General features: G+C 39.8%; 1 protein-coding gene across 44 annotated transcripts in view; it reads left to right on the top strand.

Moving 5' to 3' along the window:
• Positions 1–26,152, top strand: part of SOX6 (SRY-box transcription factor 6) — a 443,885-nt gene that overhangs the window by 65,769 nt on the left and 351,964 nt on the right. For 41 of the 44 annotated variants that reach the window (XM_083589534.1, XM_083589547.1, XM_083589512.1 and 38 more), the window contains one exon: positions 12,307–12,377. The exons of the other annotated variants lie outside the window; for them this stretch is intronic. The gene's annotated coding sequence lies outside the window, so the exon portion shown is untranslated. The remainder of the gene's footprint in view (positions 1–12,306; positions 12,378–26,152) is intronic. 44 annotated transcript variants of the gene reach the window in all.

Consider the following 26,152-nt stretch of genomic DNA (forward strand, 5'->3'; position numbering starts at 1 on the left):
ATTATACTTGTGTTCCTTACCACATAGTTACTTGACATGCCACTAGCTGTACTTTTAAAAACTCTTTTTCTCCATCATCTTCTTTAGAATGAACCATACATTAAGTTGCTTGCAATAAGTTGGAAAGCTACCTAACCTTTATTTAGCATGAAAAATTGGTCACTTGCAAATCCGGTAAAAGGAGGCGCTAATCGGGGCAGTGTTGCCTATATTTAACCTTGGAGTGCACATTCAGGCATGCTTACGTATCAGCTGGTGACCTTTTAATGTTATGCATGTTTGTTACTAGAGGATGCTATGTAGAAGGCTGTATTTGGTGTCTTGCCAAGCTCTTTTTGTTTCTAGCTTTTAAAGTTTCATTGTTTGTGATAGCTGCACTTAGATTTATTTGTGAAATCAGTTTTATTTCATTTTTTAAAATTCATTATCTGCAGAATCCTTGAAATTTAGAGGGTTCAGCCAACCATATTTGTTCAGAAATTTTGGCTTAAAATAAAATAAGATGTGTGCAATATACACTGTGAACCTGGAAGTGCCCTTAGGAATCTAGCCCATGCTGGTGTGGCTAGTTTTCTCTTGTACTATTTATTTTTAGGCGTCAATATAAAAGAATGAATTTGCAGTGTGAAGTGCCGTTTTCCGATGTGTTATAAGCTACCTTTGGGATTTTTGGCATCTCTGGTGTTACTAACTCAACTTGGTATTTTAAGCACACTCATGCAAGTTGGAAAAACAAAACTGCATAGGCTGTGATGATGCAACGGCCTCTCTTCTGATCGTTGTTTTGCAATTCTTTTGGCATCTGTTGCTTTGGTACTCCACTGGCTTGACTGGAGGGATCAGACATCATCATGAAGTGAACATAGTTTCACTGCTGAGCAGTTGCTTTCCGTTCTTGTCACTGGCTTTGAGTCACTAGGCTTTGTTGATTCACCATCTTAAACAGATGATGAAAAATGACCAAACTGGCAACAGGAATCAGAGGTGAGGACAGTATTTGACTCACCAATGTCAAATTTGCCAAGTACTCAGTGCAGATGTCTGTTTTTATGGGAGTTACAAGCAGGGGTCTTGGTCAGTTGAAATCTAAGTATCAGAGGATCCTATGGCCACAGAATGTCGAATGCAACAACAGCTCTGCATTGGAAGCATGCCAGATACAAGCATTGATGGCTGCCTTATAATAAGCCCTTATTATTATATTAAACTTATTGCCTGCTTTTGACCAACAAGTCCCAGAGTGGGTTTGCAATTCAAAACTCAGAAATTAAAAACAGTTAAAACAAATAGGGATAAGGTGGTTCCTGTTGCTTCAGATGAGTGAGAATATGTATGCTTACTGCTTTAGGGAGTAAGGCATGCCTAGTTAAAAGAAAGAATTCAAAACAAATCTGCAAACAGAGAATCCTACACTTTAGAGTAATTTGTACTCTAGTCATTTAGTGAGACTATTTATTATTGGACTAGATGACCCTCGGGGTCCCAGTCCAACTCTGCAATTCTATTTTCTGTTCTTTGGTATTTCATTAAGTTCAAAATGAACTAAAGCATCCTACAATACCAGGTGTACAGAACAACACGTTTTTTAAAAATAAAGGAGAGTTCTACCTTAAAATAAAATTAGCACTTAAAATAAAATTAGTTGTTGACGTTAACCTTACTTAATAATGAGGATCATTAAGTTAATGTGGATAATTGGTTAAATTATATCAAATGATTTAAACTACAACTCTTCTTTGTGTTTTAAAATGGGATGCTGTGTTAACATTCTGGGATAAAAAGAGAAAAGAAACTTGTAACATATCCCAGTAGCCATCCCTCTTGTTATCAGCTTTGCATTTTGTTTGTCTGTTGTAGGGGGTAGTGGGTGGTGGCATCCCAGGGTACCCATATGTAACAAAAAGTTCATGTAAAGAATCTTTAACTTTAACTTGCTGCTTTCCAATCATCTACAAGACAGAAGCAAAACATGCATTTTAACTCGTGACCAGTCTTTGCAGAGAGATTTAAAGTACAAAGCTCTTTCTTTGTGGTTAAATGCTGACACATGCTCCTTCCATGTATTCTGTACATGTATGCTGAAGAGCACATCACAACATACCATCACATGGTAGCAAAGATACATTGTGGACATTTCCTTTATGGATATTATCTGCCATCAACTCACAGCAGCACAACATCTCTTCCACCAGCAGGATAGGCAATCCAACTTCAGACTGGCCATCAATTAGAGCTGGAAAGACACACAGAGTATGAAGTGATCAGTCCTTATTACAAGTACCCAACTGGCAACCAATGCCATCCACACAGAATGGTAGGAGTGAAAGGGACCTTCATTAAATTCAATCCCCTGGACATGATAGAGACTGAAGATGTGCTTATGCCAACATGATATTGTGCTGCAGTGTTGTGTGCTGTAGATTCTGAGCAACATTGTGGCAATTGTTTTCTTTGCCAGGGCCCAGGTTGTAATATATGAACCATAAACAGAATAACATTTGAACATGTGCAGAGTGCAATTTCCTCATAAATGAGTCACCAGAACTTTTTGTGCAGGCTTTCAGATGAGAGAGGGTGTTCCTTCCTTGAAAGGTTCTGAGCCTCAAAACTCTTGTTATTTTTTTTAAAGAGCAGTTGCACCATTTAAGAACAGAAAACCAATTCTGGTGTACTGCTTTCACTCACCCTTATCATACAAATAATGTGTGCATATATTTATGACAGAGTCCTCATATGATCTTTGTGAATTATGAGTATTCTTCAGAAAACCCAAGAGAAAATAAACAGTCTTGTCATCATAACCTTTGCACAAGAAGTGGGGTCTAAATTCTTAACACTGCACAGTTACCTAGGAGTGAACTCAGTGGGACGTCCTACTGAGTAAACATGATTAACATAATAGGATTGAGGTAGCTGTAATATCCAAAGACCAAAGCATCTGGCATGATAGATCACTCAGACTTTCGTGATTTTAAATCTCTCTTTCTGACATTTAGTAAGGTGGTTGTAATCCAGTATGGCAGCAATTGTTGGGAGTTCAGAGCTCAGCTTCTTTAGAATGTATTTACAATCTCAGTACTAAGAAGTACTCGTCAGAGTACCTAGTATTGACACTTGGCTACTGTGAGAGAAAATGGCACCGTCCTTTTTGGATCATCTTTAAAAATAGACTTGTATGAAGAAGTAAAAAAACACCAGAGTCAACTGGGGACATTGTGAAGCCAAGCCAGTTCTTAGTTTGATTGTCTGACATTCATCTGAAGCAGCTCTGATAGGTGATCCTGAGTCCAGCATTGGTTTGTGCTGCTTTTTGTTTTTCTCAAGGGTAGCTACTGCAGTAGTTTCACATTAAAGACATAAAATGCTTGAAGTACAAACTTGAAGTTGTACATTTTTTTTTTGTACGGAGTAAAATTTTATATATAATTACAAACATCTCCCCAAGCTTCTTGTGCTCTCTCCCACAATTCCAGTTGCGGGCATCAGAGATTAGGGATTACTCATTCAGAAAGGTCTTTATGTGAGGGTGCAACAAACTTCTCCTGGGCTGCTTACTGGCCAAGCAGTTTACAATCACTGACATCTGTCAAACCTTTTTCAATATGTTGGCTCTTGGAGAATCCTGGAGAAATGTCAAGATGTCCTTAGGTGACACAAGAAGAGATGATACTCATACCATGGGGGAAATGTCTCCCAAGTGTTTGGTAAATTGACAACTCTATGCAAGCAGCTACAACTGTAACCACCATTTAAGATTTCATTTGACTGGTGGATTGTATTCACCATTTGATTTTCAAAGCTAAAAAAGTGCAGAGAAGTAGGAAAAGAAGAAGACCATGCCCACCTATTTTGAAAATTCTATTTTTTGTAGGAAGTTTCCTACAACTTGGATACAGTTGACCTGTAGTAGTCTGTACTATGCAAACTGGAAGTAACTGTTCCAGTTTGCAAACGTTTTTTGGAAGCCAAACATCCAATGCAGCTTCCACTTGAGTGCAGGAAGCTCCTGCAGCTAATCGGAAGCCGTGCCTTGGTTTTCAAATGGTTCCGGGAGTCAAATGGACTCCTGGAATGGATTAAGTTTGAGAACCAAGGTACCACTGTATTCCAGTGGATTACTGCTGAGCAAGAATGCACAGTATTGCACAGCATACCATATAACTTCTAAAAATACAGTACATTTGCAGTGAATATCCCCGCAGTTTTATTTAATATCTAACCTCTAAAATAAAATGTAATATATACCCTTTTAATAATGGTAGATAAAGTTGATATGAAGTAGACTGTAGTGAATCAATATGATTCTTTTCTGTTATATAATTGAATTTTAGTTTACTTCAATATGGAGTTCATTAAAAAGGCTTGACTGCATGTTCAATTACAGGGTTGAATGGGATGTTATAGTCTTCACGATTAAGCTGCCACTTATATCTGTGCTTAATATAACAATCACTGGGAGAAAGAAATCTGCCTTTTACATAGAATGATAGTTTTGCATAGAATGATCCTTTAACAAGCTTAATCTGAGCATTATTATGTTAAATATAACATAGTGGGAGAATTTGTTGAAATGTACAAATCTGAATACTAGAGTTTCATGTGCCTTGCATGTGGAGATCTCTCTCCACTGAACAGATGATCAGAACTAACAGTGGTGATTACATGTTTAGAAAGAGGAAGTGAAGCGTAGAAAGAGGGAAGGCAGGAAAAACATTCTGGATCTGTTCATTACTACAGTCGTCTGTTTGTGTGTGTGCGTGCGTGCACACTTATGTGTACATACTGTTCAGCAGTGCCTAATACGTATGCCGAAGGGCTGAATTATTTCCTCCTCACAGCATGTAAGGGACTGGATCCAAAAGTGCAATTAAAAATGGAAATTTATCTTTGTGAACTGCTAATCCTTGCTGGGCTAGAATGCCTTTACATATTTTTAATTGATCTGTATAACTGCTGTCACCAATGAAATTATCTGTGTTTTATTGCTAAATTGGGCACTTGGAAATGAAGCTGGGTGTTGTCCAGGTGGTGACAGGACCTTCTCAGTATTGGGCCCTCATTTACAAAAATGCTCAGTGCAAAATAAGGTGCATCAGTCTTCCACATAGTTAACATTCAGGTGGGCTTTTTAAACATTGCTGATCACCTGGGCATTTGATAGCTGAAATACTTTTCTTTTTTGCAGCCTTGAAATCATTAGCTCTGAGGCAGTTTTCTTTAATGCATCCCCTTAATTGTATTGTTTTGCTGTTTGCTACACTAGGCTCCTTTTGGAAGAGCGGGATAGAAATTCAAATAAATAAATAATAAAAACTCACTGTCATTTGATAAGCTTGTTAACATTTTTAGTGCAATGGGGCTGCAAACTCATATGTAGCCTTTGGGTATCTTATGGATGTGAAACTACTTTGCTTGCAACCGCTAGCAGCTTTTATCTTCTCTCTCTCTTTTTTAGAATAATACAGCTAGACAGATTTTATTTTTAGGGTAGGTGTTGGGAAAACCAGTAAAATGCCAAGAAAGTTTTAATTCTGCTGGTACTTCTCTGTACCCATGATAAATGTTTGGGAATTGATTGGGCCTGCAGAGGAGAGTGTGATTTACAGTGGTACCTCGGGTTAAGAACTTAATTTGTTCTGGAGGTCCGTTCTTAACCTGAGGTACCACCTTAGCTAATGGGGCCTCCCGCTACTGCCGCGCCGCCGGAGCATGATTTCTGTTCTCATCCTGAAGCAAAATTCTTAACCCGAGATACTATTTCTGGGTTAGTGGAGTCTGTAACCTGAAGTGTATGTAACCCGAGGGACCACTGTATTGTGGTTTTTGATCTTGGATCAAGGCTGCAATCCTAAATCCACTTTCCTGGAAGTTAGTGCCATTGAATTCAACAGGAATTACTTACAAGTGGACATGGTTAGGGCTGCAGGGTAAAACAAATATTAGTATGACACTGCTGTTTGTTAAGCAACAATAACAAAAGTTTGGTATATTTCAGCTTAAGGTGGCACAATCTAGAGTACTCTGTGAGTATAGCAGCAGTGCCTTGAGATACTGCGGTTCAAGCATTCCAAGAAATCAGGTTTTCTAATTTGCAAGAATTTAAGGATACTGGCACTCTGTACATGCTTGTAAGCATATTCCCAGCACTTGAGCTAATACACAGAAAACAGACTCTGGGTTTGAGTGATGTCTGTAATGAAACCTTGGCAGACAGGCAGAGGTAGGATTTACTTAATAGGGTGTGTACATAATGCAAGCTTTGAAAATGGTTTGTGCATTTAAACTGAGACCACAAGCAGCTGCTGTAGTTTTACAGCAGCCCGTGTAATGCAAATAACACTGTAAATAGCAAGCCAATAATGGTCCATATTAGTTTCTCTAGTGAACAGCATAATAAAATATTTAGAGAAGTAAACTGCTAGTAAAATTGGCAGAGGATGTTGTTTGGCAGGGTCTTGGGGAGGGAGTGCTTTGTGGAACTCCTTATCTGAATTTTGTGTTTTTGAGAACCACTTGTTACAAAAATGCCCTCAAAGGTGGAGTCCTTTGATAACTCATAAGTTTGGCAACTTGGCAAATTACCAGGCATGAGAGTCAAATGCATATTGTTGGTATAAGACTGCCAGCATTGTGAGACACAGTTTTTTTTAAAAAAATCCCTTGATTAACAATGGATTTGTACAAATGTGCACTCTGAAACCTTTGAAATGTGCTGAAAAAGAGAGGAGGGGGAGTGAGAATCTTGAGACTGGATCATAGTTGTAGTCCTAGGAAGAAAAACAGCCCAATAGAATCACAAATGCATTATATTTAAGAAAAAGGAAACAGAGGAATGAAAGAGGCCTTGATTTTGAAGGGGAAGAGGTGAGGGAAATGATTAGGAAGTGTTCTTCTCAAGCTAATCGGTTTCTTTCTGCTTAATGAGATGTATACTTTAGCATGAGACAATCAGGAAGAGGAGCCAAAGTGACAGATCACCACCTTTTGCATTTATTTATTTTTTAATATCAGCAATGCTTGAGGAATTTGATATTTCTGTATTCCAATATGAACTGACCAAATGCACTCATCTCAAGCTAAATGTGTGGATCAAAAAATAGTTATCATTCCAATTTAGCACATTTCTGACATTTGTGGTGCAGTATTTGGCCGAGAAAGCATCAAAATACATTTCAAAATGAATATCTTTTAAAATAAAAAAATGCATATCTTCAGAGAAAATATGTTGAAAAATGCATATTTCGTAAGAGCACATGTTGAAAAATACACATAAATTAAACCTTTTCACCTACTGCACATGTGATGTCAGGTGTGCGGCAGGCAGACATGTCTGCCAGTGCACAACTGGGAGCCTTAAAATGTGCTCCTGATTGTACATTGCCAAGGGAGGCTTATTGTCACTATGAATAAGCTGATCTGTGGTGAGAGCACAGCAGCCGTGGGGAACTTGGTTGCACAGTTGGTTCCTGCAGAAAGCAGGATTGGTGCCATCACCTAGCAGTTGACAAGCAGTGACATCAAGCCTCATTTGGCTTGGATTTAATTTGGTAGCACTGCTTGCCATGCTGCAAAGGAAAAACCATTTGCCTCACACCACTGCAAGATCACCACAGAGAGGTAACCATATATGTTATATGGACAAGTTGGGGACATGCCGGCGGGGAGAGGGGATATTGAGGAGTATCAGAATAGAGTGTCGAAGAAGGGAATGTAAGGTATATGTATGCGAAAGCCTGGTTAGCAAATATTTGTCAAAGAAGTGGGTCTCTAAAACAGTGGTCTTGGTGAAATGAAACTGAGTTGAGTAGACTGAGCTTTACCTTTTGGTCCCCACCCCCTGCCTGACGGCCTTTATAATAGTGCAGCCTGCAGCTGATTCCCAGTTCTGAGGTGTTATCTGAACAACGGGAGGCCTTAATTAGCTCAGGATCACTGGACATGGTTAGTCCTTTTCTGTCTTCTCACTTACGCATATTTTTGCCCTAAGCATCAAGACTTTCAGATGCAAATCTTTCCAGTGCTGTTCTTTTGCTGGCCTGTAGTTCTCCTCCTCTTAAAAAAGAAAGAAAGAGGAAGTCTATAATAAAAATACATTTAGCAGAGCATAGAGACTGTGTTGAGTCTTTCTCTCTGTGTGTATTTAACCTTCATGCTTAATTGTGTAACCCATTATATAGTGTTGATGCTTTGTTCCTAAATTCACCACATGAGGTGCTGTGCATTAAAGTGTATTTATACTTTTTCGGATTAATTAGCTGTGACCTTACGAACTGCTGTCCTTGTTTAATTGGTGTCTCCAAAGCACAGTAATGGCATAAATCATCTGATAATGAGATTCAGAGCTGGTTGCAGACATATATAATAGCATCGCATTGATAATAGCAAATGAGATTTGTTGATTCTACATTGGGTTATAGCTAGGGTTGCTACCTCTTTTGGGAGGGGCTTGCTCCCATGCCTTTAATAGCAGCTCAGAAATTAAGAAGGTAATACCTTGACTTGTTACTTATATCAGTTCCCTGAAAAGTTACATTTGTTGAATTTGTGTCACATGTAGCTCTAAAAGCAGGATTGGAGGGGAGGCAGGAATGCCAATTCTTACTGTAGCAGAGATTATGCACCGTAGACGTTTTCTATGGTGGGGACTTGGCTGAAATGTATGAGGGTGCTGAAGTATGTAAGAAAGCAACGGCAAATGTCAGGGCCACATGATTCTTTCCCTCTTCACCTACTACAGTTTCCTAAAGCACTTTGAGTTTCTTGACAAGCCACAGTTTGCTGCTGCATGCAAACGTACTATGCTATGTTATGCTCAGACCACAGTTTGTCACATTTGATTGTGAAGAGTAAGGGAAGAGCAGGAGGAGGGAATAGCTCACCACAGCTCATTCAAACAGTGCCAAGCTATTGTTTGGGATTATATTTTAGTTAGAGCAACCAGTGTGGTGTTACAGCAGAAGCACACTCCACAAACCCACGTTGCTGCTGATTACCAGGGCAGGTGCAGGAGAGTGGGGCGTTCAGAGTTGTGTGGACACACCAGTGGAGGCCTATTTGGCACTCCTGCTAGTGTGCCCATTCAGGCTCAACCTTGCCACCACTCTCCTCTGCCTATACCCCATCCATTCAAGTGGTAACAATTCAGTATCCTCCATGGCACCACCCCACTGCGTTGGTTGCTCCTGCAATATGAGTGCAGTCAATAGTTCACATTAAGAAAGGGGGAAATCTTCACATGCTAGATAATTGTGTATTTTGGGGTAAGTTAGGATACAGGTATGGAGGGGCACATGATACCTCATTATTTAGAAATGACTTCTAAAGTTTCAAAGTGGCAGATATGTCATAAATTACCAGTTTAGCTTTAGAGTTTGAGATGTTTGAAATGTTCTGTGTTCAATCCCCAGGTTGCCCTTAGCAGTGCTTTGTTTCTAGAACAAAAAAGGTGCTGGTACTCTGGGCAGTTGCCCTGTGTGCAAAATTTCCCCGGGACAGGGAAAAACAATTACTGTACTTTTCCGTGTATAAGATAGGTGTTTTTTTTACTTAAAAATAATGTTAAAGGGTGGTAGTCTTATACATGGGGACAATCTCCCCCCATTTTCTTAATTTTGAGTCCCCCAAAATAGGGAGCGTCTTATACATGGGGGCGTGTTATACACGGAAAAATATGGTACATGTAATGCTATTACATGTTTTACCGGCACTTCATTAAGATCTTGGTATATGGTTAATACAGGATGCATGGTAATTAAATGCTGCAACGCCATACCTTTTCCTCTCAGTACCTGACTATGCAGGCCTATTTTCCCCACAGGGTCATACCATCCAACATCCTGCTGGGACACAGGCTTGCAGCTCCTTCCCCTAGCCCAGGAAGCATTTGCCCAGCTCAGGGAAGGAGGCGCGATGCTCTGACGGGGTTCAGAGAGCCCTCCCGCCACCCCTTCCGAAAGCCCGTCTGACTTTGGGTAGGAGCCAGCAAGGTTCCAGGATCCCTTCAGAGCCTTATGCCTCCTTCCCCAAGCCCAGGAAGCGTTTGCCCAGCTTAGGGAAGGAGGTGTGATTCTCTGATGGAGTCCGAGATCTCTCCCTCCTCCTTCATTCCCAAAAGATGGCAATACTGCCTAATGTTGCGTACAGCCGGAAAAACCCACTGGCCTTCAGGTTGAAAAGTGGTTTTCCATCCCTATTTTGAAGATTTAGTTAACGTGGAGAAATTACAGAAACTTATGGCATGTTTGTGTATGTTTTTTTAATGCATGGGGACGGTATATATGGGAGCAGGGAAGCAGCCAGGTCGGTATGGCTTTAGGTTTCAGAGCAGTATCGGGTTGCTTAAAAACATGCAAAAAATTTATGGTGCATCCCCTCCCCAAGATAGTTATTTGCAGGCCAGCTGCAAAAACTCCCAGCCACTAGCTATCAAACTATTCTGCCCAGCCCCCAATCAAACAGGTGAGGTATGTCTGGTCTCTATTAGCCACCCGCCATGAATTCTCATTTAAGCAAGCCTTAGTGGCTGATGTTTCCATTTATTAGTGTATTTCAATGATATGTATACCATAGATTCTTAGATAAATGAACCCAAAAGATGGATAGCTCAGTTGGTTAGAGCATGGTGCTGACTGCAAGTTCAATCCCCCTAAGAGACAGCTGCATATTCCTGCTTTGCAGGGAGTTGGACTAGATAATTCTCAGGGTCCCTTCTAACTCTGAGATAAAGCTTCTACGTGAGGTAACAGATCAGCCAATTGCTGCCTTATAATCTGTCTCATGATTTCAGGATCTCTAACAGGGAATGGGGTATTATGGCCCTTCCAGATGTTGTTGGCTACCCAATTCCCACCACCCCTGGCCATTGGTACTGCTCTCTGGGCTTCTGGGAGTTGTAGTTCAGCAGTAGCTTGAAGGCCCAGGTTCCCCTACTGCTATATTCTGCTTATTTGATGAAGTTGCTTCCAATGTTTCAGTAATATAATACTAGGGAAAGGGCTGAAGCTCAGTGGTAGAGCATCTGTTTTGCATACAGGAAGCCCCTGGTTCATTCCCTGTCACCTCCAGGAATAGCCAGGAAAGATTCCCTGCTGCCAGTCAGTGCTAACAATACTGGACTAAATGGACCAAAGGTTTGACTCAATACAAGGAAGCTTCGTATGTTTCCCCTGATAAAAAAAGCGGAAAAGTATTTTAAAACATTTCCACAATGTGTAGTGTCTCAGAGTCAGATTGACAGGTGAAAGACCACAAAAGGGCCTTTCAAAAGTAATATAATTTTGAAGTTGTGAAAGCTTTTGCGCACGAAGCCTTTGCAACTGCAATTCTGAGGTTTACCAGGCTCCTGGAAACGAATGCATTTTTTTACTTGCAGTTCCATCTTTCAAAATTATCAGTTGTGAACAATTCAGTGGGAGTAGTACAGGATTTCGATCCAAGCTTAGTGCTTTTGTATTCATGTCTATTTTCAGGGCAGCGTTACTGGTATCCATGCCCATGTTCTGGAAAGAAAATAAGGGCTTTGCAACAAAGTGCCTTTTGTTTTCTCGAGAACTAAAACAGCTGCATACAGACCAAACAATAAAAATAAACTCCTGCCGAACTACCTACTAACACACGGGGGTTCTGGAGAGAGGAAACCAGGGATATTTAGAGGTATAAAGTGACTCATTGTGCTAGCAAAAGAATGTTATAAGGCAAGCCTGTGGCTTGGAGTTGCATCTGTTACCTTTCTAGTCAGTACTGACGGGCATTTAGGAAGGGAAGCAGGGGGCGGGGGCTTAAATTGAATAATGCCTAATACTGACTGCATTGTACTAGACTAACTTGCAGCCCAGTCCACAAGATACGTAGACCAAAGAACTTGGATTCAGTCCCAAAGGCATTCACTATCCCAAAGCAGCATTTCTGTACTTTTTGGTCATTTGCATTGCATTCAACATTGAAAAAGCACATCTAAATGTTTTCTATTGACGTATGTTGGCATGCATAACAAAAAGCAATTTATCTTTTTTTTAAAAAAAATGAGTGTGGTGTGTGTGTGTGCGTGTGTTACAGTCTTGTCTCATGTTTGCCTGACAGTTTATAGATGCCAGCAATGGATAAGGTTGCTATGTGAAATGGAAAACAATGAAATATGTATTTCTCTTGGTATTCACAGTCTGAAAAGCACATCTGTGTAAAGTGTTCATCTTAAATGGGTGGAAAGGATTCCCCCCCCCAATAAATGAATCAAAATGTCTCTTAAATTAAGAAGAATACAAAAAATGGCTATTTTGCTTACACTTTTCATCCTCTTGTGTCTTTTAGGTCAGTTTCATGAATTCAAAAGAAACTTACCAGTGATTTCTGGGTGCCTGGGCTGGTTTTCTTGTGTATTTGTAAGTACTGATATGTTTTATGACTACTTTGTACCTTACAGGAAGTTCCTCCCCCCCCAATCTTTATGTGCTTTATTTGTAAAAACATTAATAGAAATGAGGTGTTGATGTTCATATTTTGATTAAGCAGCTGTGTTTTTCAGCACAAAATGGCTGCTATGGGCAGCAAAGGAAAGGGGTACTAGTGAGTGCCATCATAAAAAACACAGTGTATTTATAGATACATATTAAAAGGTTACATGTTGATTTTCTGTTGATTTTAGTGTACAACACACATACACGGTTGAAATAAATAGCCTAAAACTATGGGTGCAATTATACTTGCTCCATGCATGGAACATGCTGTGGAGACCTTTTCTCCCTGCCCCCCATGCCTAACCACTGCTGCTTTCTTCACATGCTATATTGCAACCAGACTATTAACTTCAAATTGGGCCCTTCTGTGTCTTGTACGGAAGCACTCAGCTACTGACTCGTCTTCAGGATCTGCATGCTGTGCTGCTCCACCTTTTGCTGAGGGTAGCCTATATCACAGTTATACTGATGCCTCATTGAGAGGTAAGGACTCATTGTCTGCCTCAGCTGCCTAGCAGCAATGTAATAATTAGATGAGCAAAATAGTCCAGGTGCTCAAGCTAAATAAGAGAGTTAGGATTTGATGGAGGTACTTTTAAATTGGTATGCCTGCGTTCTGCATAAAGCAGAGATGGGGGAATGTTTGGCCCTCCAGATGTTGTTGGATTACAACTCCCATTGTCCCGGTTTATTGTCCACGTTGACTGATGAGGGTTGAAGTTCAACAACGTCTGAAGGGCCGCAGGTTACCTACAGCCGGATGATACCCTTCTCATGAATGTTCTTTACTTTCCCTGTTCATAACATGGAATAATTAAGACTGCAATCCTCTGAACATTTCCTTGAGAGTAAGCCCTATTGAATTCAGACTGCGCAGCATATTTAGAACGTAGAATTCAAATAAAAATCCCATTCTGAAACATGGATCCACATACAGTAGTGAATATTTCCATTCTCTCTTATAATTGGTGTTTTGTGTAATGGGGGGGGGGGGATGAGCGAAACATTTACATGGGCACTAGAATTTTCAAAGGGTGCTTCCAGATGGAAAAACAGGTTGTCCAGATACTGCAATTGGGTTGTTGGCAACATTTCTTTTAAATTTATCGGAATCCCCCCCCAAAAAAAAGAGTAAATCCAGATTAAATTAGGGGTGGAATATGGGTTAGCATTTTGATTCCAACAACCTTGTGTGGATGCTGCAAAAAATGACATGTAGGAGGAGAACCCACCTGTCTGGAAGCTCCCGAAGTATGAATGCATATATTAATTCCTATATTCCTATATTAATAACCTGTGGTGTAAAACATTGAATTTGTTCTCAGTTGAAAGAATTGTGAGTGTGTGTGTGTGTGTGTGTGTGTGTGTGTGTGTGTGTATTTAATCATATTTGCTTAACCTGGAATGGAAAAAACAACGAGTCCTGAATACTGACCCCTCAAAAAAGGCAAGCTGACTGAGGAAGAAATGTTGACCTATGAAATATCAACCCTGCATTTTTCTACTTGTGGGTTTCATTCTGGTTTTGGTCAAATGAGAAGACATATGTGATCAAGCAAACAGCTTTCAGGTTACAGTGAGCAGGCTATGTGGTTCATATATCGAATAATGAAGCATTATATGAAACAAGACTGATATTTAGTCTGTGCAAAGTTAACAGCAAAAGTCTAATTGACTTAGGATTTTATCCAAGTGAATTTCTTTAAAACAGCTGAGACCAGAATTTGATGTGTGTCTACATGGAAGTAAGTCCCCCATATTCAGTTGGGCTTCACTCCAAGTATGCTTTAGGATGGCAGCCTAAGACACATTGATAGGGTCATGAAACAAATCTTACATTGCAGCTGATAATCCTTGCTCCGTCATTGAAAGGGTTTATGGTACTGTTTAGGAATTATTTATCAGAAAAAGTCTCCAATGGATTATGGGCTAATTCACACATGTTTTGTATTACTTGATCTGTCATTTCTTGATTGCTCAAACATTCAGTTGCAAATCCACTTAACTGGAAAGCATTGTCTTAAGTACTATGAGACAGTATTGAAGTTCTAGTATTAAAGCTGTGCTTTGTCGTTCATGGGGACGTGGGTGGCGCTGTTGGTTAAACCACAGAGCCTAGGACTTGCCGATCAGAAGGTCGGCGGTTCGAATCCCACGACGGGGTGAGCTCCCGTTGCTCGGTCCCTGCTCCTGCCAACCTAGCTGTTCGAAAGCACGTGAAAGTGCAAGTAGATAAATAGGTACCGCTCCGGCGGGAAGGTAAACGGCGTTTCTGTGCGCTGCTCTGGTTCGCCAGAAGTGGCTTAGTCATGCTGGCCACAAGACCCGGAAGATGTACACCGGCTCCCTTGGCCAATAAAGCGAGATGAGCGCCACAACCCCTATTTAACGTACCTATTTATCTACTTGCACTTTGTGCTTTCGAACTGCTAGGTTGGCAGGAGCAGGGACCCGAGCAACGGGAGCTCACCCCGTTGCGGGGATTCGAACCGCCGACCTTCTGATCGGCAAGTCCTAGGCTCTGTGGTTTAACCCACAGTGCCACCCGCATCCCTAGGATCAAGGTTACCCAGTTTCAAATCCCCACTCAACCACAAAGATCACAAGGTGACCTTAGGCTGAGAAATAGTGACTGCTGCTTCTAACTTGCAATTTGTGCTGCAAATTGTCTGGTCTTTCGCTTCATAGTGTGTGTTTCTTATCTCTGCTTGTTTTTGCTGAGTTGTTTTGTATCCTATCTTTAGAGGCATGGTGTTGGGCAAATACAAACTTTCATTCAAAAGGTACATTTATTGAATGAAGGAGAACTACTGGAAGAGTAGTAAATCAAGAGTGAGATAAATTGGTGTGGTTTTTTTTTTTTTGTATTTTGCAATTACACCATGTTTTATAATACTTTTGCAATTACATAGTATGCATGTTTTTTAATGGTCTAAAAATGAAAGAGGATGTTTGGTCACAGAAATGTCAAATTTGGGGAAACTGGTGGAAAGTATTTTTCAAGATAACATAGCCATGCATTTAGAAGAAAAAGCCTTGTTGAGGAGAGCCAGCATGGCTTCCTGATGCATGAACCAGTTAGTTATTTGAGGGTGTCATCAAGCATATAGAAAGAGGTGATCTGGCTGATATAGCATACTTGGACTTTCAAAAACTTTTGATAACATGCAGCAACCAAATAATTGGTTAAGTAGCAGGAATAAATGGTCAGTCTCCAAATGGAAAAATGCAGAAAGGGTTGTCCCTCAAGGTTTGGTATTGGGACCTGTGCTTTTTAACTTGTTCATAAACAAGCAGTGAGGTGGCAAAGTTTGCTGACAGTACTAAATTGTTCAGGGTTGTTAACAATATATTTTAAAGAGCTCCAAAAGGACCAAAAGGAGTGAATGGGCAGGCGACTCCCCTCCTCAATCTTGTGGTCTGGGCCTGTTGGCTGCATTAAGCCCCATGCTTCAAGGATTGCCCTGTTCATCCTTGGAAAGGAAAGGGCACTCTCCCTAAGTGACTGATTCATATACTTTTGTGAGTGAGGGATTCTTTTTTTAAAAAAAAAATAGTCTTATTATTATTATTTAACCTCTGCTGTGGTATAACTTTATACTTTGGCATGATTTTAGAGGAATTCCTGTTAAGGCAAATAACTGGTACAGAACGGACATCTTAAAATCTTTGGTAGTGCAAATCAAGATTTCAGAAAGCTAGGTCAGGAATACATTTGATCAGGGGTCAGCAGACTTTTTCAGCAGGGGGCCGGTCCACTGTCCCTCAGACCTTGGGGGGGGGGGCTGGACTATATTTTTGGGGAAAAAATGAACAAATTCCTATGTCCCACAAGTAACCCAGAGATGCATTTTAAATAGAAGCACACATTCTACTCATGTAAAAACACGCTGATTCCTGGACTGTCCGCGGGCTGGATCTAGAAGGCGATTTGGCCGGATCCGGCCCCTGGGCCTTAGTTTGCCTACCCATGCATTTGATGGTATTTTATGAATTTAATAATTATATACTACTTTCTGTAGGGTAGCCCTTGAATGGAATCTTATTGAGTGAAATTTACTGAACAGGTCAAGATGGTAGATTGTCTAATTCTCCCCCTTTCCCTCTTTGGAGTGTGCATGTAAGTATGTGTGCGCGTGTACACACCCCTCCCAATATTTCAAGGGTGGATTGATTCATCTCCAGATATAAAAACAAAATCACTTAGCGCAAGCCATTCATTCATCATAGAAGATGGTGCAGTAAAAGGTTAACTGCTCAGTGGATGGATGAGATCTACTATAAATAACTGTGCTGTTTAGAGGCCTGGCGATATAAGTTTACGGCAGGTAAAAGAGAGCTTTTACCCACTTAGCACAATGTTTGATAAAGATAGTACTATAAAAACATCTGTGTGTCTGATTGGAAAGAAAATGCAGCTCTTAATGAAACATGTAAAGTACGTGCAATGTGAAAACAGGTGAAAAGGGTGGTTTTTTAATTTTTTTTAAAAAGAACAACTTAAATTTAAATCCATGTTACAACAGTACCTGACTATTTCAAACAGGCTGCTGACTTCCCTCTTTAAAAATTTAAAACCATGAAGGCAAATTCCAGAACTGTTCTGTTTGGCTAAAGTTCTACTCACAGGCTACATTAATTCCACATATGCCAATGGGATTTAAGTAGCCTTTGCCCAGGGTTGATGCTTTAGGCCATAATCCTGCATGCATAGAACAGTTTATAAGCTGCTTCTCATAAAGATCCAGTGGAACCCTCTTGTCTTACACTACTCTCCTTCTGTTTTTTGTTCGATCTGACTCTGCCCGGCACTTTGCAATGTGACATGGCTGCAACCCCTAGCCATCCCATGCTTAACATTAGCACACCAAGCATCCTGCTGTTTCTCAGGTCCCTCTGTTTCTGCTTCTGCTTCGACTACTCCAGGGGGATGGCTATAAGGGCCTCAACTCCAAGGGCCTCAACTCCAACCTGTCAAAGGACTCAGTGTACCTGGCATAGATATGGTATGTCAGGTGGTGGAAGAAACAGTAGTAATGAGTCCTACAAAAAGCCACTCCATTTATAAATGAAGAGAGTTGTGTCCCTTCTATTGTAGGTAAAGAAGACAGGAAAGTCAAGGTGGAGCGAGTTATTTTTGGTATGAACATCAGTGGGGAGCAACTTGATCAGCTGCAACTGTTCTCTTAATCTGCTTTAATAAGTTGTGTTACTAAGTTGCTATTATTTAAGCCTTGGTGCTCCCTGTTTTACCCCATCGCTCCCTGTTGCTCTTCTGAAATGGGCATGCTGGCTCAGGATACAGAAGTAAAGCGTGCAGAAGACAAAGTAGGAATATTACGCAATGGCTGGGGAGAGAGCTTTCTCCATGGTGGTGTCCCACCTGTGGTTTTTCTGGTGCCTACATTGTTAACTTTTTGCTGATGAGCAGAGTAGGCCACTTTAAACCCTAGTTTTATTCTGCTTTGACCAACTGTTTAAATTTGTTATACTAGTATATTGTATTTGTATTGTACATTACTGCATTCTTAATTTTTTTTTATTGTGTGAAAGCCACTCTGGCATACTTTATTTGAAAGGTGCAGTAAAAACACTAACTGTACAGACTCCCCATGTATACACAGTAGCAGATTGCGCAGAAACCTGCCTATTCAGATGTACACAAGCTTTGTTTCTGGAGCTTAAAAGAAGAGTGATTTATCAGTTTCTTTAATTTCATTACCAGGTTTTGATTAGCTTCATGTGGACATGAACCTTTATAGTCAGTTTTGTTTTCTTTATCTGTTAGTTAGAGAAACTTGCTCTATTTCTTTGTTATGCTGTACGTAGTTCCTACAGTAAGACTACATCAAGGGTTTGCCGCCTCCTCATAGTTCAGCTTGTATTTTTTGGTCATCCCCACTTTCACGCCAATCCATTGGAATTTTAATGTTTTTTGGAGGGGGGGGGAGCTTGAAAAACAAACAAAGATACTGCGATTCAGAGAATTATATGCCAAACTATGAAATATGGCAGGGTTGAACTAATTTGATTTGGGTCATTTGGGTTGGCTATGGAATGTGTGCAAATCTGAAAACGGTTCAAAATATTTTGGAATGACAAGCAATCTTCAGTGAGTGGCAATCCCTTTCTTCCTACATTATGAATTTCTTAAAATAAATAAATTGCTTTTGGTAATTCAAGTACATCCAATGTGGGTGTAGACTTTTGAATTATAAATGGTTTCTTGGTAAAATATCAGACTGTAAATCTTTATCTTATATTTGGTAGGGTAAATAAAAAATTAGGGAAAATGAAATAATGTCATGGTTCTTTTACACAATGGGGTTATGTAAATTGTTACATCTCTTTTTAGTTCCTTTTGCTTGTCTTTGTAATTTTGTTATAAATAGTTATTCTTTTAGTGATTAAGTGTTGCATTGGCTGTACACACACATTTTCTCTAATTTTATTTATAACAAAAAGAACAAAAATTGTAGTTTATTTTTAATGTTTAATACTTTTTCAGCTTAAAACAAGATAGGGGAGAATATAATAAATATCTGTATATAGCCATTATATCATTACATAATGCAAATAAGATGTAACAAACATGTTACAACAATAAATTAAGGAAACAAAAAAAAAATTATTTATGTAGCCCACTGCTATATACAGATGCTCATAGTTTTTCTCTTCTAAATTTTGTTGACTTGCAACTCCAAAGTTAGCCTGAAATACATTTCAAATCCCATATTACTTAACATGGATGGTGCTTTGGGTAGCTATGTAAAGATACAAGTCCACACAATTTACCTTTAGGGAATCTACTTTACTTTATTCAGAATGGCCATATCCCATAATTTTACAATATAGTCTATGATCATCCGATTGGTTTTCCAATACTTTATGTAAACAATTCGAGCTGCCACGCTCGAATAAAATAGGCCATCTATTATCTAAAATGCATACCTGACTTGGATACCTTAAGGATGCCTTCTATCATATCAACCTGCATGGGAATTCAGATCTTCCACAGAGGCCTTTCTCAAGAGTTGCAAAACTGAAGGGGCTGCCAAAAAGGGAGAGGACTTTTTCATGAGTGCTTCCCAGATTTTGGAATTCCCTCTCCAGGGAAATTCGTCTGGCACCTACAGTGTTCTTTTTTAGGTGCCAGGTTAAAAGTGTGTGTGTGTGTGTGTGTGTGTGTGTGTGTGTGTGTGTGTAATCAGCCAATTTAATTGAAATGATTTTTTAGATCTAAGGGGAAAGCAGTGTATTTTAAACACTGGAGCTGAGTTAATCCAGTCCCCTGAATATGGAATGTGTGAAGGTTTGTGTTTTATAGGATCTAGTTATTGTTTCTCATTAAGAATTGTGCTTATTGCTGCTACAATTTATTTCCAAAATCTCATCACTTGTTTACCATGCTAGCAATGGTGATAAAAATCTCCTTGCTGTTTGTCATGTTTCCAGCTATTTTCAAAACAATCCTGCTGCATCTTTGATGCTTTTACTAGAGTCATATACTGTATCATCAAAAGTGGCTTCTTAACTTTTTCAAGTCTCTTAAACTGAGTAATCCTATTTTATACAGTTTGTCTTCCCATCTGCCTTTGCCTTATGATCAATATTCACTGTTGGATAGGGCACTATTTAAGTTAATTGCAAAATTTTGTGTCCTCTGTACCTAACAGTATGGATGTACTTGGCTACCATTGAAGAAGTTAAACCCAGTCCCCCCCTCTATATTCTAGAGTGAGATTGTTCCAAAAAGAAGCCATTTATAGTATCAGTAAGCTGCTTCTCCAAACCATGTACAGATGTGTCATTCAGCCAGTTAATATCGGGGTTGTTGAAATCATCCATTATTATTTTTTTCTCTGGCAGATTTTGCCACTTCATTAATATCTTTCAACATACTGAGTTGCTTGGCTGCTTCTTCTTTTACATGGCTTATATCATATCATGCCATCACAGCACATTCTGCAGTTTCAAGTTAATTGCTCAATTAACAGCGGTATTCATAAAGTGCTAGGAAAATTCCACAACTAATGATTTGGACAATTTCAAAATAGGTTGGTATTTCATAGTTTTAAATGTCAGGCATGCCAGTATATGCAGGCACAGGATCATCTAAGCTTTGAACTCTTATGTAGGTATAGAGGCTAGAATTTGTGAGGGGAGTTTTTCAGCACCACCCCTTCCTTGTATTGGGAAGTTCTGCGGCCACCTTTTTAACTTCCTGAATTCCTGGGGAACAAAATTAAAAATATAAATTGACTCCTCAGTTGCTTATGGTTGTGTTTTACCAGAATGAAAGAATAAGCTACAATAATAGGCCTTTCTAATCTACCATCTTGGTCTTGGTGAGCTTTGTGATGGTTTCTTGTCAGTGTTTTTGACTGGTTGTTTGAATGTATGAGAACCATTGTTAATAAGTCTCTTGCATCCTTTTTTTGCATTTACCACATTGCCTGGATATTGGAGGTATTGGATACCATTATTCAGCCACAACATACCATTTTACTGGAGGAAAAAGACCCCCCCGCCTTGGGGATATGACAATTGTGCCTGTAGATTCTTTGCCGAATCTAAAAACATTTTCATAAGTACCACAAAGGAATAGGGTAGAGGGCATAGACACACAGCTCTAAAAAAAGGTAAATTACCTGTAATGTTAATGCTTTCGTACAAATTATCACTGAAAGACAATACTGGTGATAATCTGAAGTAAGCAAAAATAAAACAACAGTTCAGAAACATTGTGTGATCTAGCCAAACATAAGCACATTTAGCAAAAGGTAAAGGTAAGCCCCAAATGAACACAGTGAGCCTTACTTCTGGTTAAACAAGCACAGGATTGGGATTGGTAATACCCGGTGTTTGTAATTTGAAGTATCTGCTTGAGTCCAGGTAACTGGAATTGCACCTGTGCTTAAGGATTACATGCGTCTCTAAACAATGCTTTGCTAGGAAGGTGTTAATCACCAGGCTCAGGAAAGTAATAATAATATGTGTAAAATGCTAGTTGCTGCAGTGATATTCAGGTCGTCTTCTCAGGACTGTTTTTGTAATCTCATAGATACCTCAAGGACATCACAATTTACATGTTCTAACAAAAAAGGAAAAGAGAAAAAAAGAATTATATTATCCCTTTTGGGCATGCAACAAACTACCATTAACATTTTTTCATCGGTATTCTTTTTAGAGTTTTCTAAACTGAACACTACAATGCTAACAGCTTATTTTTATAAAGAGGTTATTACAGTACTTTCACATCTTTATAGTACTGTAGTAAAGCTGAATTTACTACTATAGTGAAGGTAGAGTGAGGCTAAAGCCAGAGTCAACATAAAAATGATTCAACACCCTTTGCAGATAGGGCGGGGGAAAGACCTTCTTGACTTGAGATCTGATACTGTACGTAGCTAGAGGGCAGTTGTTTAAGGGTTGCCAATAAAATGTGCACACCACTGACAACAGCTGCTTTCTTATTGGTTCAGCATTGAATACTGAAATGTGAGGGATGCCTTTTCTTCTCTGTAAATACTTGATTAACATCAAATGTTTAATAAGAGTCACATGCACAAATGGAAAAGAGAAATCATCGTCAAGATTAAGTGTCTGAGACTGGCTGGGAACAAATCCAAATACCTGGTTTTGTACTGTTGTGCCTACAAATTACTCTTTTAAGTATTGTGGTGTAAAACCTTTAAGGTGCTCCTTTTAATTTGAGCGTGCTGACGAGGAAATATAGATTTGTTTACGTGTATAGAATTAAAGTAAACTTGTGCACTGGGAATTGGCAAATCATGTTGAGACCAATCCAGTGCTGAAATTGATCTTATTATACTGCATGGGGATGATGCCTGATCCTCTCTAATATGTGAGGGCAGCACATGACACAAGCAAGGACTTGTCACAATACATATGTCAGAATTTTTTCCCCTTCCTAGAGTAGGAGAGAAAAAGTAGAGAAAAAACTGGGCACTGTGCTGAATTATTTGGCTTGGGTGGAAGCTGTGTTCACCTCTGTTTGCGCATGCTTCTTCTGCATGTTCTGTTGCAGCCTTCCGTAATCACATGTCCCATTATCCTTGACCATTGGCCATGGTGGCTGGTGATGGTGGGAGCTGGAGCCCACTACATCCGGGAACTCGAGCCTGGTGAAGGCTGTTCTAGCATATTCCATACCAAGTAACTTGCATCATACACTTGCATTCAGAATTATGTAAGGGAGCATTGTTCTGCCTTGGTCAGACCACACCACTGTCCAGTTCTATGCAGCACAATTTAAGAAGGATATTGACAAGCTGGAACGTGTGCAGAGGAGGGCAACCAAGATGATAAAGGGTCTGGAAACCAAGCCTTATAAGAAGTGCTTGAAGGAGCTGGGTATGTTTAGCCTGGAAAAGAGGAGAGTGAGAGCGGATATGATACATGGGCTGTTACATGGAGGATGGAGCAAGCTTGTTTTCTCCTGCTCTGGAGGCTAGGACCTTGAACCAATAGATTCAAGTTACAATAAAGGATATTCCGACTAAACATCAGGAAGAACTTCCTCACAGTAAAGCTGTTCAACAATGGAACCGACTCCCATAAGAGGTGGTGGACTCTCTTTCCTTGGAGGTTTATAAGCATGGGTTGGAGGTCCACCTGACATGTACGACCTAGTTGAGATTCCTGCATTGTAGGGGGTTGGACTAGATGACTGTTGGTATCCCTTCTAACTCTACAATTCTGATTCTCAGCCCCTAAAAGGACTCTTCCTTTTCAGGGATCCAGGGATAGGATCCTTGTACTGTTGCTGCACAGTATAAAACATTCAAAGACTTGGGCTTGAGACTGACTGCCCATCCCAAACCTGAGTGATTTATTGCTATATATGCAAAACTTTCTTGAGAAAGGGAAAATGTACCCCTTTTCTTTTCTCCCTCCTGAAAAGCTCCCTACCATGGCAAGGGGGTGTTTAATGCAGTGCATATCCACTTGTTATACCTGATTCCCTTACTATAAACCTCAATGGGCTCAAGCAAGGCAATTCCCTGTCCCTACTCCCACTTGAATGGACATGTCCAATATTCTGGTAGTCCTGGAAATGAAGGTCCTTGTCACCCTGGGCTTTTTTCAATTAAAAAGTTGTGTTTTAATATAAATACTTCCCCTGAGCACAGAAAAACTAGTACCATATTTTTGAAAGGCACTATTGCACTTCCAAATAGATAGGTAAGGACTATCCAAGTTAGGTATTAAAAGAAAATTAACTACTACTACTATTGTTATTGGTTCAGAAGCCTTTTGAAACTCTTTATTGTTCTTGTCTAGGAAGACAATAAGATTTTTGAGACAGTTTTATTTTTTAAATACAAGATTTCCACTCATAAGAAAAGTTCAGGTTGAAACTGAATAAATAAGTCTGCCAATTTCCCAAGGGTGAGACCACTGCTTTCCCATGCCTCTTTTTAACTACAATGACACTTTGATAGACAAGGTTACCTATTCTGACATAACAGACCTTTTGCTGCTTAGCTGGCTTTTGTTACTGAGGTTTAGGCTTATGAAATTTATTAAAATTTAAATGGTATTATGAGTGCTATCATTGTACAAATGAGTGCTTAATTGTCTTTTTTTCTTCTGAGAGTGCCAGCAATGACTTCGTAGATTAAAATCACCTTTGTGAGAATATCAGCATTTATCCAGTAACCACTGAAAAAACAAGGGAAGTGTTTGTTCAGTTTCTGCTAGCAGCAACCTATTGCCTGTGCAGTTTGTGGAGTGCCTCTCCATCATCTTCAGAGGGGAAAAAGAGTGCCCTGTAGGCTAAAGAAGAATAAAGTCTTGAGTGTCTGAGAGATAGAGACTCTAGACAAGTGAACATTTTCTCAGGAAACTCCAGTCTGCCATTATATTAACAAGGAAGTGTTTAAAAAGGTTTTAGGGACATATTAGATGGAAGAGACAAATAGCTATTCTGTTCTTGAGCAAGCTCTAGTGAAAGTGCTGAATAATGAATTAGAGCAGTTGTGATGAATCTGCAGACAAGAAACTTTCGACTTTCTCTCCTCTCTCTCTCTCTCTCTCTCTCTCTCTCTCTCTCTCTCTCTCTCCCCCCCCCCCCCCCCCGCCGGCGTGCCTTTGCTCTCCTATGACTTTTCAGGTCCAGTGGACAAGCTCAAGCAGTTTCCTCCCCTTTGAAAGGATTTAGCCTAGGAATTGGCCTTCTGCCACATTTAATCTCTCTCTCATTCTTGGGAGGCAAGAGCTTTGCTGCAGGATGAGTAGCAAACAAGGAGAATATATCAAGGCGAGGAGAGATTGTACAGTACAAGGAGGGGCAGCCATGCACATAAATTCAACAAGATACACACAAAATAATATTGGCCAAGTTCCAAAGATATGTGAAATCACTTTTGTGAGTCCGGGGTGGAGTGAGGGGATAGTTTTCCTCAAATAGTTGCCCCCCGCCCGCCATGCCATATGCAATTGTGTAGCATTTATGTAATTATTTAAATGGGTGTGGTGTTTGTGGCAGGTTTTTTTAAAATTATTTAGCAGGATGGGATGGCTATCCCATAGGCTTGTGTGTGCTAGTGACCCTTCAGTTTGATGTTTATCAGATCAACAATCATGTTTATTACACTCAAGTTTCCTTTATATCCTCTTGATACAGTTAAGGCTGAATAATGAGACCAGGTGATTGACTGACCTGGCAGAAGTGGTGACAGAATCCATCGAATAAAAAGGAAAGTAAACTAACTAAAATAACTAATATTCCACCTTGTGAGAAATGCTTAGTGGCCTGGGCTACCAGAAATATCTGTTGCTGGCTGCTTGCTTAGAATACTTAAATTGAGATATACAAGGTATTCTAGGTGCATCTTTACATTAGTTTACTTATTCCTCCTGTGCTTAAAGCAGCCTTTGCCAACCTGATTTCCTCCAGATGTTTTGGACTATAACTCTCATTGCTGTCTCTGTGGCTGATGGGAGTTATAGTTAAACATCTGGAGGGTATCAGATTGGTGAAGGCTGGCTTAAACTTCCAACAGTTGTCTGAAAAGAAAAACAAAACCTAGTAGCAATTTCCCATGGTTGAGAACAGCAGGGTAGCATATACATCATCTACCAGTTATGATGCCCCACATGCAAAATCCACCAGTTTTATGCATTTGCGCAAATGAATTAAGTAGAATAATGAAAGTTATTCACAGTATATGGTTAATATTTTTATTTCGGTTTGCATTTAGCGCATGGCAGGCTAGAAAGACAATAGTTTGGCAGCTGGCTCCTGGTTTTGTAATGGGTTTTTTTTCAGGCCAAGGTAAATCTGTGCTTATGATGTAACCTCTACCATCTAAACAAAGTCTCATGTTTATGCAGATTGCCAGATTGGCAGTGAGGTACCCTGAAGCCCAGTCACATCAAGAGTGGAATGTGGACAGCCCCATGTGTTAACAGGAACACCCTGTGCTTGTTTGTTTGACAGGAATATATTCTTGTTTAATGCTGAATATGTACATCTTGCTGGCATTGTGGGTGATGTACATCACAATGATCTTATTTTCAGTTGTTGATTCTGAGTTGCTGTCTGCTTGTTATTCTTTTATTATTTGAATTAGACAGATTTGGAAACTGGATGAGAGAAAGGTCAGATAAATGATTTTAATACTTATAATAACACAACTTTCTAATGTGCGTGTAATCTGAAGTGTAGCCTT

This window comes from Podarcis filfolensis, assembly GCF_964270895.1.
Source record: "Podarcis filfolensis genome assembly, chromosome: 1".
Taxonomy (NCBI): Eukaryota; Metazoa; Chordata; class Lepidosauria; order Squamata; family Lacertidae; genus Podarcis; species Podarcis filfolensis.